Source organism: Cupressus sempervirens, chromosome 5 (assembly GCF_028749045.1).
Source record: "Cupressus sempervirens isolate cs-2001-9-10 chromosome 5, ASM2874904v1, whole genome shotgun sequence".
Taxonomy (NCBI): Eukaryota; Viridiplantae; Streptophyta; class Pinopsida; order Cupressales; family Cupressaceae; genus Cupressus; species Cupressus sempervirens.
Window position 1 is genome coordinate 973,386,849 of NC_143122.1, and position 14,177 is coordinate 973,401,025.

The window sequence follows — 14,177 nt, forward strand, 5'->3', positions numbered from 1 at the left end:
GCATTATATGTGATGACTGAGAATAGTCACACAAGAGAGATTAACCTCCACATTGTGCTACAGAATACATCTTCCTAGCATTGTTAGAGAACACACTCACACACATCAAACGATAAATCACATTCACACACACTCACTCTTTAATTGTGTTCAATAAAATGCAATAGTAAGATATGAAACAATACTATTACCACTTTCATAAATTTTAGAAACAAACATTTTGGGGGCATAAGTCATTTAACCCAAATGATCTAAATCAGTGTACCCTACTCCAAAAGGAGCAATGCAAAAAGGCACTCAAAGCCAAAATTTGGACTGTACAAGGGTCACTAACCACTCAAATCTACAAGCAACAACCCACAACATGGTCTAGTATTCTTAGATGAGGTTGTTGTTAAGGGGTATCATCCATCCATGAGAGATACACAAAACCAAAAGATTCACTTCCTTCTCCTCACATTACTTGATTCACACCTATTAGATAAGAAAGTTCATCCCAAGTAGGTACACAAGAAACAAGATATTACAAGCTCACAAAGAGACACTCACTCACACAACAACATCATCAACCAAATGGGAAACATCTACACAAAGATCCCAATGTTTGAACATGGGCTATGATACCATATGCAATGCCTCGCTCAGAGATCCTTGAAACATAGATACATGCAACCACGATACATTAAAGGACAAACAAAGATGATTTTAAAAAAATATAACATGCAACTATAAACATGAAAAAGATTACAACAAAAGACAATTAACCAAACCACCAAAGATTCCCAAGGGTTCATCACTTCCAAACATAACCAAATCCACTTATATGAATAAATTATATAAGGTGCATCTCAAGATCTAATCTAACATGATAATCTAGGTTCATTTTAAAGCCTAAATCCAAAGTTCTTAAGTGATTAATCCATACAAGTTCAATTTACCAATTAAGACAATATAACAATAGCCACAAAAACTGCTTGAACCCTAAACATCCCATAACTGAAAGGTCAAGATCTGGGAAAAAGAAATCCCAAAAGAGTATCCAAAGCATCTTCTAGAATTCATCAGACAAGTTAGGAAACACTCATTGTTTGGTCGAGCAAGTCTACCAAGTGAACCAATTGATATTCCAAAAAAATTCAACATACTACAATACAATAATTTATACTACGGTAGTATAATACTTCATATTATGGAAATATGATACTTCATGAGTATCGTGTGATATTTCCCCAAACTAGAGGCGATACTTCACTAGTATCATATGATATGTTATCCCACTATCGCCTAGGTCAAAAAGCAAGACTACAAAGCTGACAAAGGGAGAAAATAGGGTTAGAACCTCCACACAGGGAGTACTAGAACCACCAAAGTCAAGGGGTGATTACTTGTAGCATATAAATGAGTCTAACAACATAACTTAATGAATCATAAGAACATTCACACTTTAAGCCAATATACACTATTATAGTCAAGAAAAAGCACCAAGTCCAACATGTGCATCATTGTACATAGACCACAAGTAATCCATAAGAAACATCACACTAAAGGAAAGAAATAAGTATATGATACAACCAAATAAGAATAATCATGCTCATTTCCTCCCAACCTTAATGACATCATAAAACCTCAAGGATCCTAACCATACCCTTGAGCATGAAATCTCAATTCGCTAATAAGATCATTGGTTTTACCTTATGAGATCGTTCTTACAAATAAACCATCAATTAACATCACATGAGGAAAATACATCTAACATGCTAATCTACCAATAGCATCGCTAATCCCAAGCAGTGGTAAGAAACATCTACTAAGAAATAAGATACAACATCATGATAAAGGAATGCATCAAGTAACATACCAAAGCATCACCTAAACATGATATCAAGCATCCAAAGTAAAACATAATTATATTGAAACATACTCCAGATACACCAAGAATCCAAGTGAACATCCAACACTGGCCTCAAACTAGAAGTAGACCATCTTTGTACATCGACCCCCAATAGTGGTATAGGTAGCTACACCTCACAACTACAGGGCACCCACATGCCCACTCTTTTCATGTTGATGGAGATAATGACCCGACCACAACTGTAGAAGATAATTACCCATGGTTAGCAGACACACCAAACAAGTATGATACCAACAACTATATGCTCATGAAGACAATGCAGTACATTAGCTCATCGGCTAGTCCCTCTAAGGATAACTATGTAGGGGCTCTAGTAGATTGTAGGTCGATTTGCATCACAAAGCCCAATCTATATCTGGTGTGAAATGAATCCCTTAAGAAATTATCACACCGTACCCTCATAAGAACTTATGTAGAAGACTGCAAAACATACATACACTACACCCTTGCATTGGCGCTATGAAGAACATACATGTGCACTCTTATCTTATCATTAAGTTTTATTACCCATTAGTTAATTTGGTTATCACTTATTAGAACCTCTTCACACTACCTTGTCAGCTCTATTGTCCGAGGTACATGAGAGAAGCCACTCCACCACCTACCCTACATACCCATGCTTGTCACACAATGAGTGCCCATAGGTAATGCAAGTTCTCAACCCAAACCCCAAATGAAAAATCTCTCAATCGACCTATATCCAAGAGTTTAGGTCTCATAAGATCCCATCATATGCACGCACGCACGCTCATGTGTAGACACAAGAAACTTCACAAATATAAAAAAGTAATACCAAAGTTGTATATGAGAAATGCAATAATAATATAAGTATAAGAAACTAACTCAACTGACTTATATCTAGGAATACAGATTTGACATGAATCCCAAAGAGGCAACAAATCACCAAGTATCATGAACTCACTCAATCAACCTAAATTCAGGAGTGTAGATTCTACACAAATCCCAATGTCTATGAAGTAGAATCGCAACAAAAAAGTAAGCTTGGAATACAATCCATTTCCATAAGCTAAGAAGACACTGCTAAAACCCCAACCAAATATGGGTGACATGCTAAATAAGACAAGAATAAAAAGCCCCAAATTCAAACTTCTCAAATAGAAACAAAACTAAAACCCCAAGCCAAGAATATGGTCAAAAGACCAAGGATCCAATAAAATTCACAAAATGAGATCAAATTTATAACCTGGGAAATCAAACAAAAGACACAAGTCCACAAAAATCAATATGGAAACTCGAGTTCAAATTGGGAAATAAAATACCTCAAAATATCCTATAACCATTATGATTCTATGATCCTAATCATTAAGGTAAGGGCTACAAGATCCAATCCCTAATTAAGCCAATAGAGAAATAGGTGAGAAGTAGATGACAGAAAAAATAAGATGATGCCAAAAATAACCAAAAAGATGATGAAGGGTGCTCCCGTTAATACCACAAACACGTGACAAAAAAAAGAAATAACAGCAATTGGTGAGAACAAAATATGGGCTTCTTATTATCATCACAAATGAAAAATTATAGAACTTTGAAATACAATATGTAAACCCAAATGGGCACCTTCCTTACAATAATTTACAACACAAAGTTGTGAACTATCATCCAGAGTTGTCCTAGACAATGTATGGGCTTTTCTTATGTAGGTATTTCTACACCACCCAGGAAGTTTCTAGACATCAAACCCTAACCCTTGAGACTGACTAACTCTAAAATTACATATAGAGTCAACCTAATACACATTTGGCACTTATTTTGGAAATTTGGTCAGCCCAACTTCAGAAGGCCATAACTTTCAAATTGTCACTTTGATTGCCTATTATAACCACTTTTCAGAATCCTCATCTTTTGATCTACAGGGCTCAACTCATTCAATCTCCAGTTGACCCCATTTTGGAGCCTATCTGGGGCCTCCAAGGCCTTCAATGTTGAGTTTTAAGTATTTATACCAAAATTATACAACAAAAATCCACAATAACTTGATGAATCCTCATGATATGACACTAAGCCTCAACTAGAAGGTTGATATATCCAAGATGAACATCCACATTTGAAATTAGGACGTCCAAGCTCATATGACTAACTTAATCAATAGCAAGTCTTCAAAGACAACAAATTTTCACTAAGACAACCCTTATTCAAGAAACAAAAAGGAAATTTTTTGGGTGATGCAAGATTACTCTTACATTCAAGATGCTCCTACATCACAATTAAACATCAAATAAATCTACAAAATTAAAACCCATTGGTCTAAATCCACCCAACATCACACTTATCAAATAAAATATTAGGTTCATACACTTCACGATATCCAACAGGTTAACCATGGAAAAACTTACAAACCCACATGCTAAAAACATCAAATACTCACACCCATCTAACTAGGTGATGAAATTGTGTAAAAATGGAGGAGGACACTAGTTCTCCACTCCCTTAGCAACCAAAAATGGGAATTGAAACATACTAAAAATAAATAAACCATAAAGCCCTACCTCACAACCAAAAGGGAAAAATGATAAACACCACCATAAAATAACGAGGTTGTTGAATCAGATGAAATCATCAGCATAGTCGAGCAATCTCAATATAAATCCAATGAGATTGATCTTGTGATAATCCACTGAGCCAAACTCTCACAACAAAACACTAATTTCTCACAAGAGGGTTTTGAAGAATTTCCTTCCAAACGATGGAATAGAAAAGTGAGAAGTGATAATAGAAACTCACTTTTGCCTAATATAAGCACTTTTATTAAAGTGACATTTAAAAAAAATTATCCCAAAAAAATCAAGAAATTTTAATCAAATTGGAATTCAAATATGGAAAATTAGTTAGAAATAAATAAAGACTAAATCAAATAAATAAAATCCTTCTAAGCTATTAAAATACCATTTAATTTATCTTTTTCACAACAACTGTGGAATCCTAAATGCACATAAATACTCACAGATCTAATCAAATAATGCATTAGGAATCTGAATTTACCAATTACATGAGGGTTAAAATAACATAATAATGATACATCTCTCTCTGTGCTAAAATGTTGACACACTTCTATGAGTCATTATATCCAAGATTGCTCAAGAATGGTATCTCAAATGATGACTCATAGCTCTCTATTCATGGAGTGCAAGGGTTTGTAATGGAGGCCCTCAATTTGACCTAGTTTGTGCCCATGCAAGTACACCATAAAATGAGAGATTCAAAAAGGAAAAACAAGAGTGCTAGTCTCCATGATCATCAAATATGCATGCAAATGAAGATGCAAGCTAATCTAAATGATAATAGTGCAAAGCAATGCGAGAAAAGAAATCTAATCTATGAAAGAAAATAATAATGCAAGATTAATCTATGAAAGAAAATATGACTAAGTTGATATGAAAATACAAGGATGAAGCATGATGATAGAAGCCATAGATGTAGGAGAGAAGAAGACAAAAAAAGAGAAGTTGCAATGAAGCTCCAATGTCCAAACCCTAAGGTTCAAACCCCTTCTCCAAAATCGCTCTCCAAACCTGCAACATAATAATACTATAGCAACAAACATCTATCCAAATGAGAAGGAGAGGGCTCCTTATAAAGGAAAGTGTGGAGGTGGGAGGCTTCTCACAAGAGCAATGTGGGATAAATCCTTAAAAGGCAAGTAAGAGGAAAAAGCCAACCACTTAGAGATATGTGCAAAAAAAAGGAATCTTTATAAGATTTTATGTGATTTATTTAATTTATTTCCTTTTTTCATCAAAAAGAGAGCTTTAAGTGGGGATTTATTTATTTAATTAAAAGAGGGATTTTCTTTTAATTAAATAAGATAATATTGTTTAATTAAAAGAGAGATTTTAATTAAATAAGATAAAATTATTTATTTAAAAGAGAGATTTTCTTTTAATTAAATAAGATAAAACTATTTATTTAAAAGAGAGATTTTCTTTTAATTAAATAAGATTATTTTATTTATGTAAAAGAGATGTTTTTTTAAAATTAAATAAGATAAGATTATTTGATTAAAAGAGAGATTTTAATTAAATAAGATAAAATTATTTAATTAAAAGAGAGATTTTCTTTAATTAACTAAGATTATTTTATTTATTTAAAAGGGATATTTTATTCTAATTAAATAAGATTATTGATGAAATGATCAAACCTTAGGAAATATTGAAATAATTAAATTAATTACAATTTGATGAAGGAAAATGATTTGAATTGATTCAATAAAATATTGTGATGCATTGATTCAAGAAATTGATAAATTGAAGAATGGGGGCCCATAGTTTAGGTGACCATTTTAGGGTGCATACACTCTCATACGGAGATAATATTGGCTCAACATGAAAGGTCAAAATCACTAACTTCATGTGCCACTACCAAGGATATAAGTGTTAGAAAGGACAAGGTTGTTGTTGCACCAAAAGATCAACCTATCAATGCCCGATACAACCAATAGTCTTATATAACCACAGGAGGCAGTTAAGCCATGCCATGAATCCTATGAGGGATGCTGGCACACTACCAACAATCCCCCTCCCAACATCACTCATTGTGGCCTACGAGATTCGAACCTATGACCAAGCTTTGATACCAATTGTTAGAAAGGAAAGGGTTGTCGTTGCACCAAAAGATTGATCTATCAATGCCTGATACAACCAATAGTCTTATATAACCATAGGAGGTGGTTAAGCCATGTCACGAATCCTGTGAGGGATGCTGGCCCACTGCCAACAATAAGTCCTACATAGTAAATGAACATAATTAAGTGTAGATGCACAATATATCACAACCAGAACAAAAAGTATACATTATCAGATAATTAAAGCATCTAATTAAACCCATTTAAATAATCATTAATTAATTCATTTGCATACATTTTTTGAAAGAGACAAGATAATTATCTGAAGCATGATAAATCAATGAATCTAATATGGGTAAATCATTTTCAAATTATTTTAAGAATTTAATGATGGAAGCAATATAATTACTCAACAACATAAATGCACTACAAACATACTAGTTAAAATGGTCAACACAGGAGTAAACATCATTGCATGAATGTGGTCAACTGCAATAAGACAAATAATACATAGTGCAACCACTGTTCATATCATACAGTAATCACAAAACAACATCGTAACACCATATCAATCCACGTAACCACTAGCACAAACCTCAATGAAACCATCTAGTACATCATAATATCATAAATTAGGCATAAACATAAATTAACCCTATTGATACAATAACATTTATAATCAAATCACCCCAAGGGTGTAGAATTTTCATGGTTCCTGACAAGATCACTCAAAAAGAAAGAACACCAATGTTGCATCTGTCAGGATTGTATCACCTAGTTTAGTAGTGTAAATTGAATACTAGCTATTAAGGAAAGCATTAACCATACTAAACAAAACTAACACTTAAGATAGGACCAAAGAAGACAAACTTGAGGAAAGTAGACCAAAGATGGTAAACTCCTCAAGTGCTTCTCATGATGACGAAGCTATGTCCCTGATGAGAGGGGATGTATGCTCACATTGTGCTCAAGCTCCAAGTAGATGGGTGATAATCAAATATGGGTGTGGATGAGGGTTTCAACAATGGAGGTATGGAAGGATTTCAACATTATGATGGTATTTTGGTAGTTTTTAGGCTCTCAAAATAGCATTATAACTTTGCATGAAAGGTGGATCCTTTTGTGAAGGGAGGAGGTTCAATTTATAGGCCAAGGGTTGGAGGAATGGAGGGCCAAGCTGTCAAGATGATGAGATGGTGAGAGAGGGTCAGGATGCACTCAAAAGGGAGCACAAGGATTGTGCTAGTTTAGCACCAATAGGGAGGTGACACTTGTCACAAGGAGGATGAGTGTGAGAGGATAGGATAAGGGTTGGTCAAAGGCTTGATGAGGGTGGTTGAGTATGTAAGAGTCATGAGTGAGGATGGGAGAGGTGTAAGAGTCATAAATGTTGGAGGGTGAGGGTGAGGATGAGATTGTTGACTTTGTTTTGGGTTAGCAAGTCTTAACCCATTACTTAAAGTTGTCACATGTTTAGGAGGGAGATTAGGATTAACTTAGAAGGGGGGTTAGGGGGTAAGTGGCTTAGATTTGATGGGATGGGTTAGTTAGGTGGCTAAGTGAAGTTAGTATGTGTGAATGGATTGGATTAAGGGTTAGGATAGGGTTTAGGGAGGCTCTTAGGATTTTAGATATTTTTATTAAATGATTTATTTAATAAAATGAGGAGTATGGAATTAAATTGAATAGCTTTGATGATTTATTCAATTTAATAGGGGAAGAGGGATTTAATTGATAAATTGATTTTGGGTGATCATTTAATTTTATCAATTGGACTATAGTTAATTAAATAAATAAATTAACTAGGGGATGACAATTAATTAATTAAATAGTAAATATTTAATCAATAATGTCCTAGGAGATGACTAAATATGATTAGCTATTGATGTAATCAGATTTAGGTGTCTACAAGGATGACTTACATGAATCAATTGGGAGTGATACTACAAGAACAAAGAGCAAGGAGAATATGTAAGGCCAAAAGTTTTACTGAGGTAGGCAAATCTGTCACAAATTCTACCAAGTTAATAGATGGACAGTTAGAGGATATTAAGGCTTACACTACAACATGGAAGAAAACATATGTTTACTGTGTTAGAATAGCTAAACATGTAGCAAATTTGGAGAAACTTATCAACAAAGATGATAAGAGCTTGGAGAAGCTAGTAAATGATTATAGATCATCAAACCAAGTTATCTCTGACTTTGGCAAGGAAGTATCAAAGTTGATGGATAAGATAAGTGTTCTTGAGAATGAAAAGGGGTGGGTACATAAAAGATTTGTTGAGTTGAGGAGTCTCATTACTTCTAAGATATAAGTTATGCAAAAAGGATCTTGAGGAAAGTCTTATGATTTTTTTAGTCCTACAAACCTAGAGGTAACAAAGATAGTTGCATATGTATTTTGTGGAGAAATTCAAGTAGTACAATTTTTGAAGGATAGTTAGGACATATATTTCCATAAGCTAAAGGTAAATTTTGCTCCTTTGATTGGTATAGATATTTTTTCCTTGATGTAGAGTTTTGAGTATATGTATAGACACTTAAATCTGATTACACTATTAAGTAATCTAATTGTGTTCTCTTCTCAAACATTATTAATTAAATATTTGATTGGTTTATGTCATCCCCCTAGCTGATTTATCTAATTAATTAACTGTAGTCCAATTAATTATCAAAATGACAACCCATAGTTTGATAAGTAATAAAATCCATCTTCCTCTGCTAAATTTAAAAAATACACAATCTTGTTTAAATTAAACCCCAAATTCCCTTTTTGATTAAATAATCCTTTTAAATAAATCTTGACCCTATCCTAAACCTCAACCAAACCCATGGGCTATGGTTCAAACTCAACCCAACCCATTCACCCATATTAAGCCCACTTAATTAATTAATCTTGATTAATTAAGTAGCCCTCTTGCATTCTCCATAAACTCTCACTTGCACCATACTTAAATCCTAATCCAAACATAATTTCACCCTAATCCTTTGCACAACCTTAAGCATACAGATTAAGAAATCCTAACCCAAGCCAAGTCAACTCTCATGTCAAATCCTCTCACTCCCCAACCAAGTGCATTAAATTTCCACCTTAAATGCACTTATACATCCCTTACAACTCTTACACCTTTGTCCCCTCTCACATCTCCTAGAATGGTCACATTCCCCCATCTTTTCAACTCTCTCTCCTTCTAATGCTTGTCACAATAAGATCAATTTGAGAAAGCACAATCTATGTGATCTCTTTCAAATACATCTTAGCCACTATTGAGCTTTCCTCAAGATTGTATCCTAATTGTCCATTTCACCTTCTATTTCCCCATAAATTAAACTTTCTCCCTTCAAAAATCATCCACCACCCATAGTAAAGTTATAATGCTGATCTGAGAGCTCAAAGCTATCAAATTACCATCATTATACCAAAATCCTTTGACAACCTCATAGCCATAATCTCCATTTGCTTCTATTTTTATCAATTCCACATCTTGAAGCTTGAGCATACCATTTGAGTACACATTCCTCATCTTATACCAAATCCACTCAATAAAGGAGCTCTCTTTAGTCTTTAAGGTTTGCACTCCATTGGTATTTTGTGCTCTTTTTTTATAGTCTTTTCATAAGTGTTGTATTTGTTGAATTCTTAGTTATATTTGTGTTCCTTAACTCATAAATAATTGCAAATATTTTGGCATGCCCAGGAACCCAACGACACACTTTTGTGCGATCATTCTCCTTGTGATTTTGATGGAGACCCACAAATATACCACATGTCCGTACGATTTTCCTCTCTTAGACTGCGGGCCCCAACTTCCTCCATATGAGACATTGACAAACATCTTGAGGCAGGTCTAGTTTTTGAAATGTCCCTTTACTGATTTTAAATGATATTTCATGCCTCTAATCAGATTTTCAAAATCAAACAACTAATATCACAAAGATCCACCAAATTTCTCAAGAAACCCCAAATTGGGTATGCCAGAAATAGTGCCAAAAGCTTCACAGCTTCACCTATTATTAATAAATCTAAAAGTGGACATTTTTACAGAAATTTGAGCAACATAACAGCCTATAAAATGACATTTCCAGATCTATATAACATGCACACAATAGCTCCCAAATGGAGGACAAAAACAATGCTCATCGGGCTCCCGAAAATAGCACAAAATAGCTCGGAATCACCACAAAAACTTATTAATCTATCACAGAAGTATAATCATATCCAAATACATATTTTCAGCTCTATTTTAACATTTAAAAGTCTGATATACAGCAGCAACCCAAAGTGATCTGAAATACTCAATCGGAAATACCAAACTCTTACAAAAAATACACCTGAAAACTCACAAATCTGCACTGTTCAGCACAAAGGCAAACTCTGCATGAGCATGCATATGGAATGGCTTCAAAATCCCATCTTTAGCCTTCCTGGAAACCTGCAAACTCCCGTTCTTGGGTCTCCCTGAAAACTCGCAAACTCCCATTCTTGGGTCTCCTTGTCCACAGGTTTGGCAGCCTCTGAAGAATAACAAAGAAATGAGCAAAAATCAAGTTCTGGAATCAGCCCAAAATGCCTCCAAACCCCTTAAAAGAGGGCATAACCCTAACTCACATCCAAGAGGGGTTAATAAAACATATTTTAATAATAATCTTCATTTATTAGTCCATTAGCTTCCAAAGATTATCCCCTTTTTCCAAAACTTCACCTTTTTGGGCCTGCCTGCCTTAGCAAAGATTATTATTTTTAATTATTTGAAAAGGGGACATGACAAGTCCTCCCCTCCCAAAAATTTCTTGTCCTCAAGCAATGGCTAAACAATAAACCAATCAATCCACCTGGATCCCAAATGTAGTCATGAACTATACTACTACCAATTAACACAAGCTCCTGCAATATCCTCTGCAATATGACCAAGAGGAATCCATAATCAAACTGGCAATTATAGCTCAACCAAACTCCAAAATCACAACTTCCACAGTCAGAAACCCATGAGACACAAACTCTTAGAACATCAAAACCCAAGTAAAGTGGACTACAACCACAGTAAATACCATCAATGCATTCCACTGGCCTATATAGAATGTACAATCCAACTCTGCAACAATGGTGAATGCTCCCGAATGAAACTGTAACAAGTATGGAGAATCCACACACTATACAACGCCTGCAGTCAACACAACTCTGTAGATCACTAACCATTGTCTCATAACCATAACTACCATGCACCCTTGATGGTGAAAAGCCATCACAAGATAAACAACAAGAATTGGAACCCAAACCAAATTTTCCTGCCATCAACTCCTCAACAAAAGGATCAAATGCTAACTGATGTACATACCTTGCAATATAATGTTGATAAAAAAAACCAACCTCAGTCAACAGCTCACCATGAACAAGTGATACAACCCACTGTGACTGATCACCAGCTAAGTTAGGAGATGTCATAGCCAAAGGAGTAGAATCAATAACAACACCTGCTGAAGCATCACTCTGAAACTCCTGCTCTAAGTCATGTATTATCAAGCTGTCAACTGTAGAACCTATTGCCATGTCGTGCCCATCACAACTCTCATCCTGAGGCATTAAACTATCCCATAACTGATGATAAGCACTAGGAACCAAAGTACATCTTTGTATCATCATCTCATCAACATGGTCATCAAAGGTAAATTGATGAGCATACCTTACAATGTAATGCTAATAGAATCCACCAATCTCAGTCAGTGGATCAGACTGCAATCCAGATGTAACTAACTGCAATCGATCACTAACCAAGTTGGAACTGACTACTACCTCCAAAGACATCGCTAAGGGAGTAGTATTACTAGTAGGAACCATGCCAACTATCAGCTCACCGACATCACACATGGTCTTTGATACAACATCTCTAGTCTTCATGCCATTAGTGCTAGAGGTCACCACCATGTCAGGCGTACCACAACAATCTACTGCAACACCCAACTCAACTGAACCTGACTCTAGTGGGGATGAACCCGATATGCCAATGTTAGTATCAAGGATGGATGCATCCCCATCTCCACTATCTTTGACAATCTCGACCATGGACATCCTTGGATCATCAGACACCACAGCTTGTGACTGTACAGAATCTAGTAAAGACTGTAGTTGCTCTAACTCCATGGTCACCTTAGCCAAATGAAACTGTGACTCCTTGAAAGCCAACTGTGTACTCTCAAGAATCTCAGAAGTCACCTCAAGCTGCTAAGTAAGCTCACTCACCTCATCTTCCTTGGCCAACAATGCATCGTATGCTATACTACCCCACTCCATAAGATAATCTCTATCGGCTACCAACTGCATATAATCCTGTCTTAGAATCTGGATAGCCTCCCATAAAGAGTGGAACTCTGTCAAGGAAAGATAACTACCTCCCTACTCATCACTAGTAGGAGAACCCCATCCATAAACATCTAAGAACTGATGAGCAGCATCAAAATGCTGGCAAGCAATAGCAATGTCTCGCTCACTAACTCTCAACTGATTAGACACATGATGGCATTGGCTAGACTGTCTCCTACAAACCTCCTCTAATGCACTATCTAAAGGAGTATCCTCAAAGTTACTAGTCTCTAGAGTATTACCATCCATATCCTGTGAATCAACTCCAAAGCTCATATCAACAAACAGAGTATCAAAAACTGTAGCACTGCTATCCAACTCCTCTGTACCAAAAGAAACTGCCAAGGAAACTAAGTCTTCAAAACTGCCCACTACATCCTCTTGGATGTCATCAATGCCAATATGACCCTGGGACTCATCTGTACACACTACCAAATATGAAAGACCATCAACACATTCCAACAAAAATGGTCGATTGGATATATGAACAAAGCCCAACACCGGTGTATAAAAACTAATACCAACATTGGACAAGCTGCTATCACAAGAAAAGACAACACCTCGCAATCTGCTAATCAAATCCATGATAGCACCCAAACAATCACTGCTACCAAAAAGTGTTAAAGATTTCCAGTCAACTGAATCCCAAACGCTAATATAACAATCTCGAGTCCATATCCATAAACTAGAATCAGCTAGTAACTCAAGCAAACTCCTCACCTGAGTAATATGACCAATACCAACTAACTCCACATACCTGTCATGATGAGATAATGTAGTCACAATACTGTCTTCACTCACCTTCAACTGGCGGGATAAATCATGTGAAGTACTACTAGCCTCAACCTCATGTGACGAAGCATCTAACTGTGCCTGGTACTCTCTCTCAAAAAAGTCATGAATGCTCAATGTCTGCTCATCTCTACCAGGTATCTCACCATCATGCACAACAACATCCTCATAATCATCATCCTTGAGGTCAAATCTATCTATCACTCTTTGACTAAAATCATCAACTGTAGTTACCTGATCATGACCTTGAGTAGTCATTCCATGATACCACCAATCATAGGCTGCATCTTCCAAGTGTAGACTTGCAATTTGAACAACATCACTCTCCTTCATGGGGTTAAGTGTGAAGAAGGTCTGTAATTTTTGTAGCCATGCTCTAGCTGAAATTTTATTTGTTCCATCAAAAGTAGGTGCTATAAACTTGCTTATTTTATTTTTGAGCTCTCTTCCACTTATGTCATGCTCCCTTCTGTACTCTTTCTTGGGCATCAAAGTGTTCATCATATCCACATATTCTCTAAAAGGAACCGAAC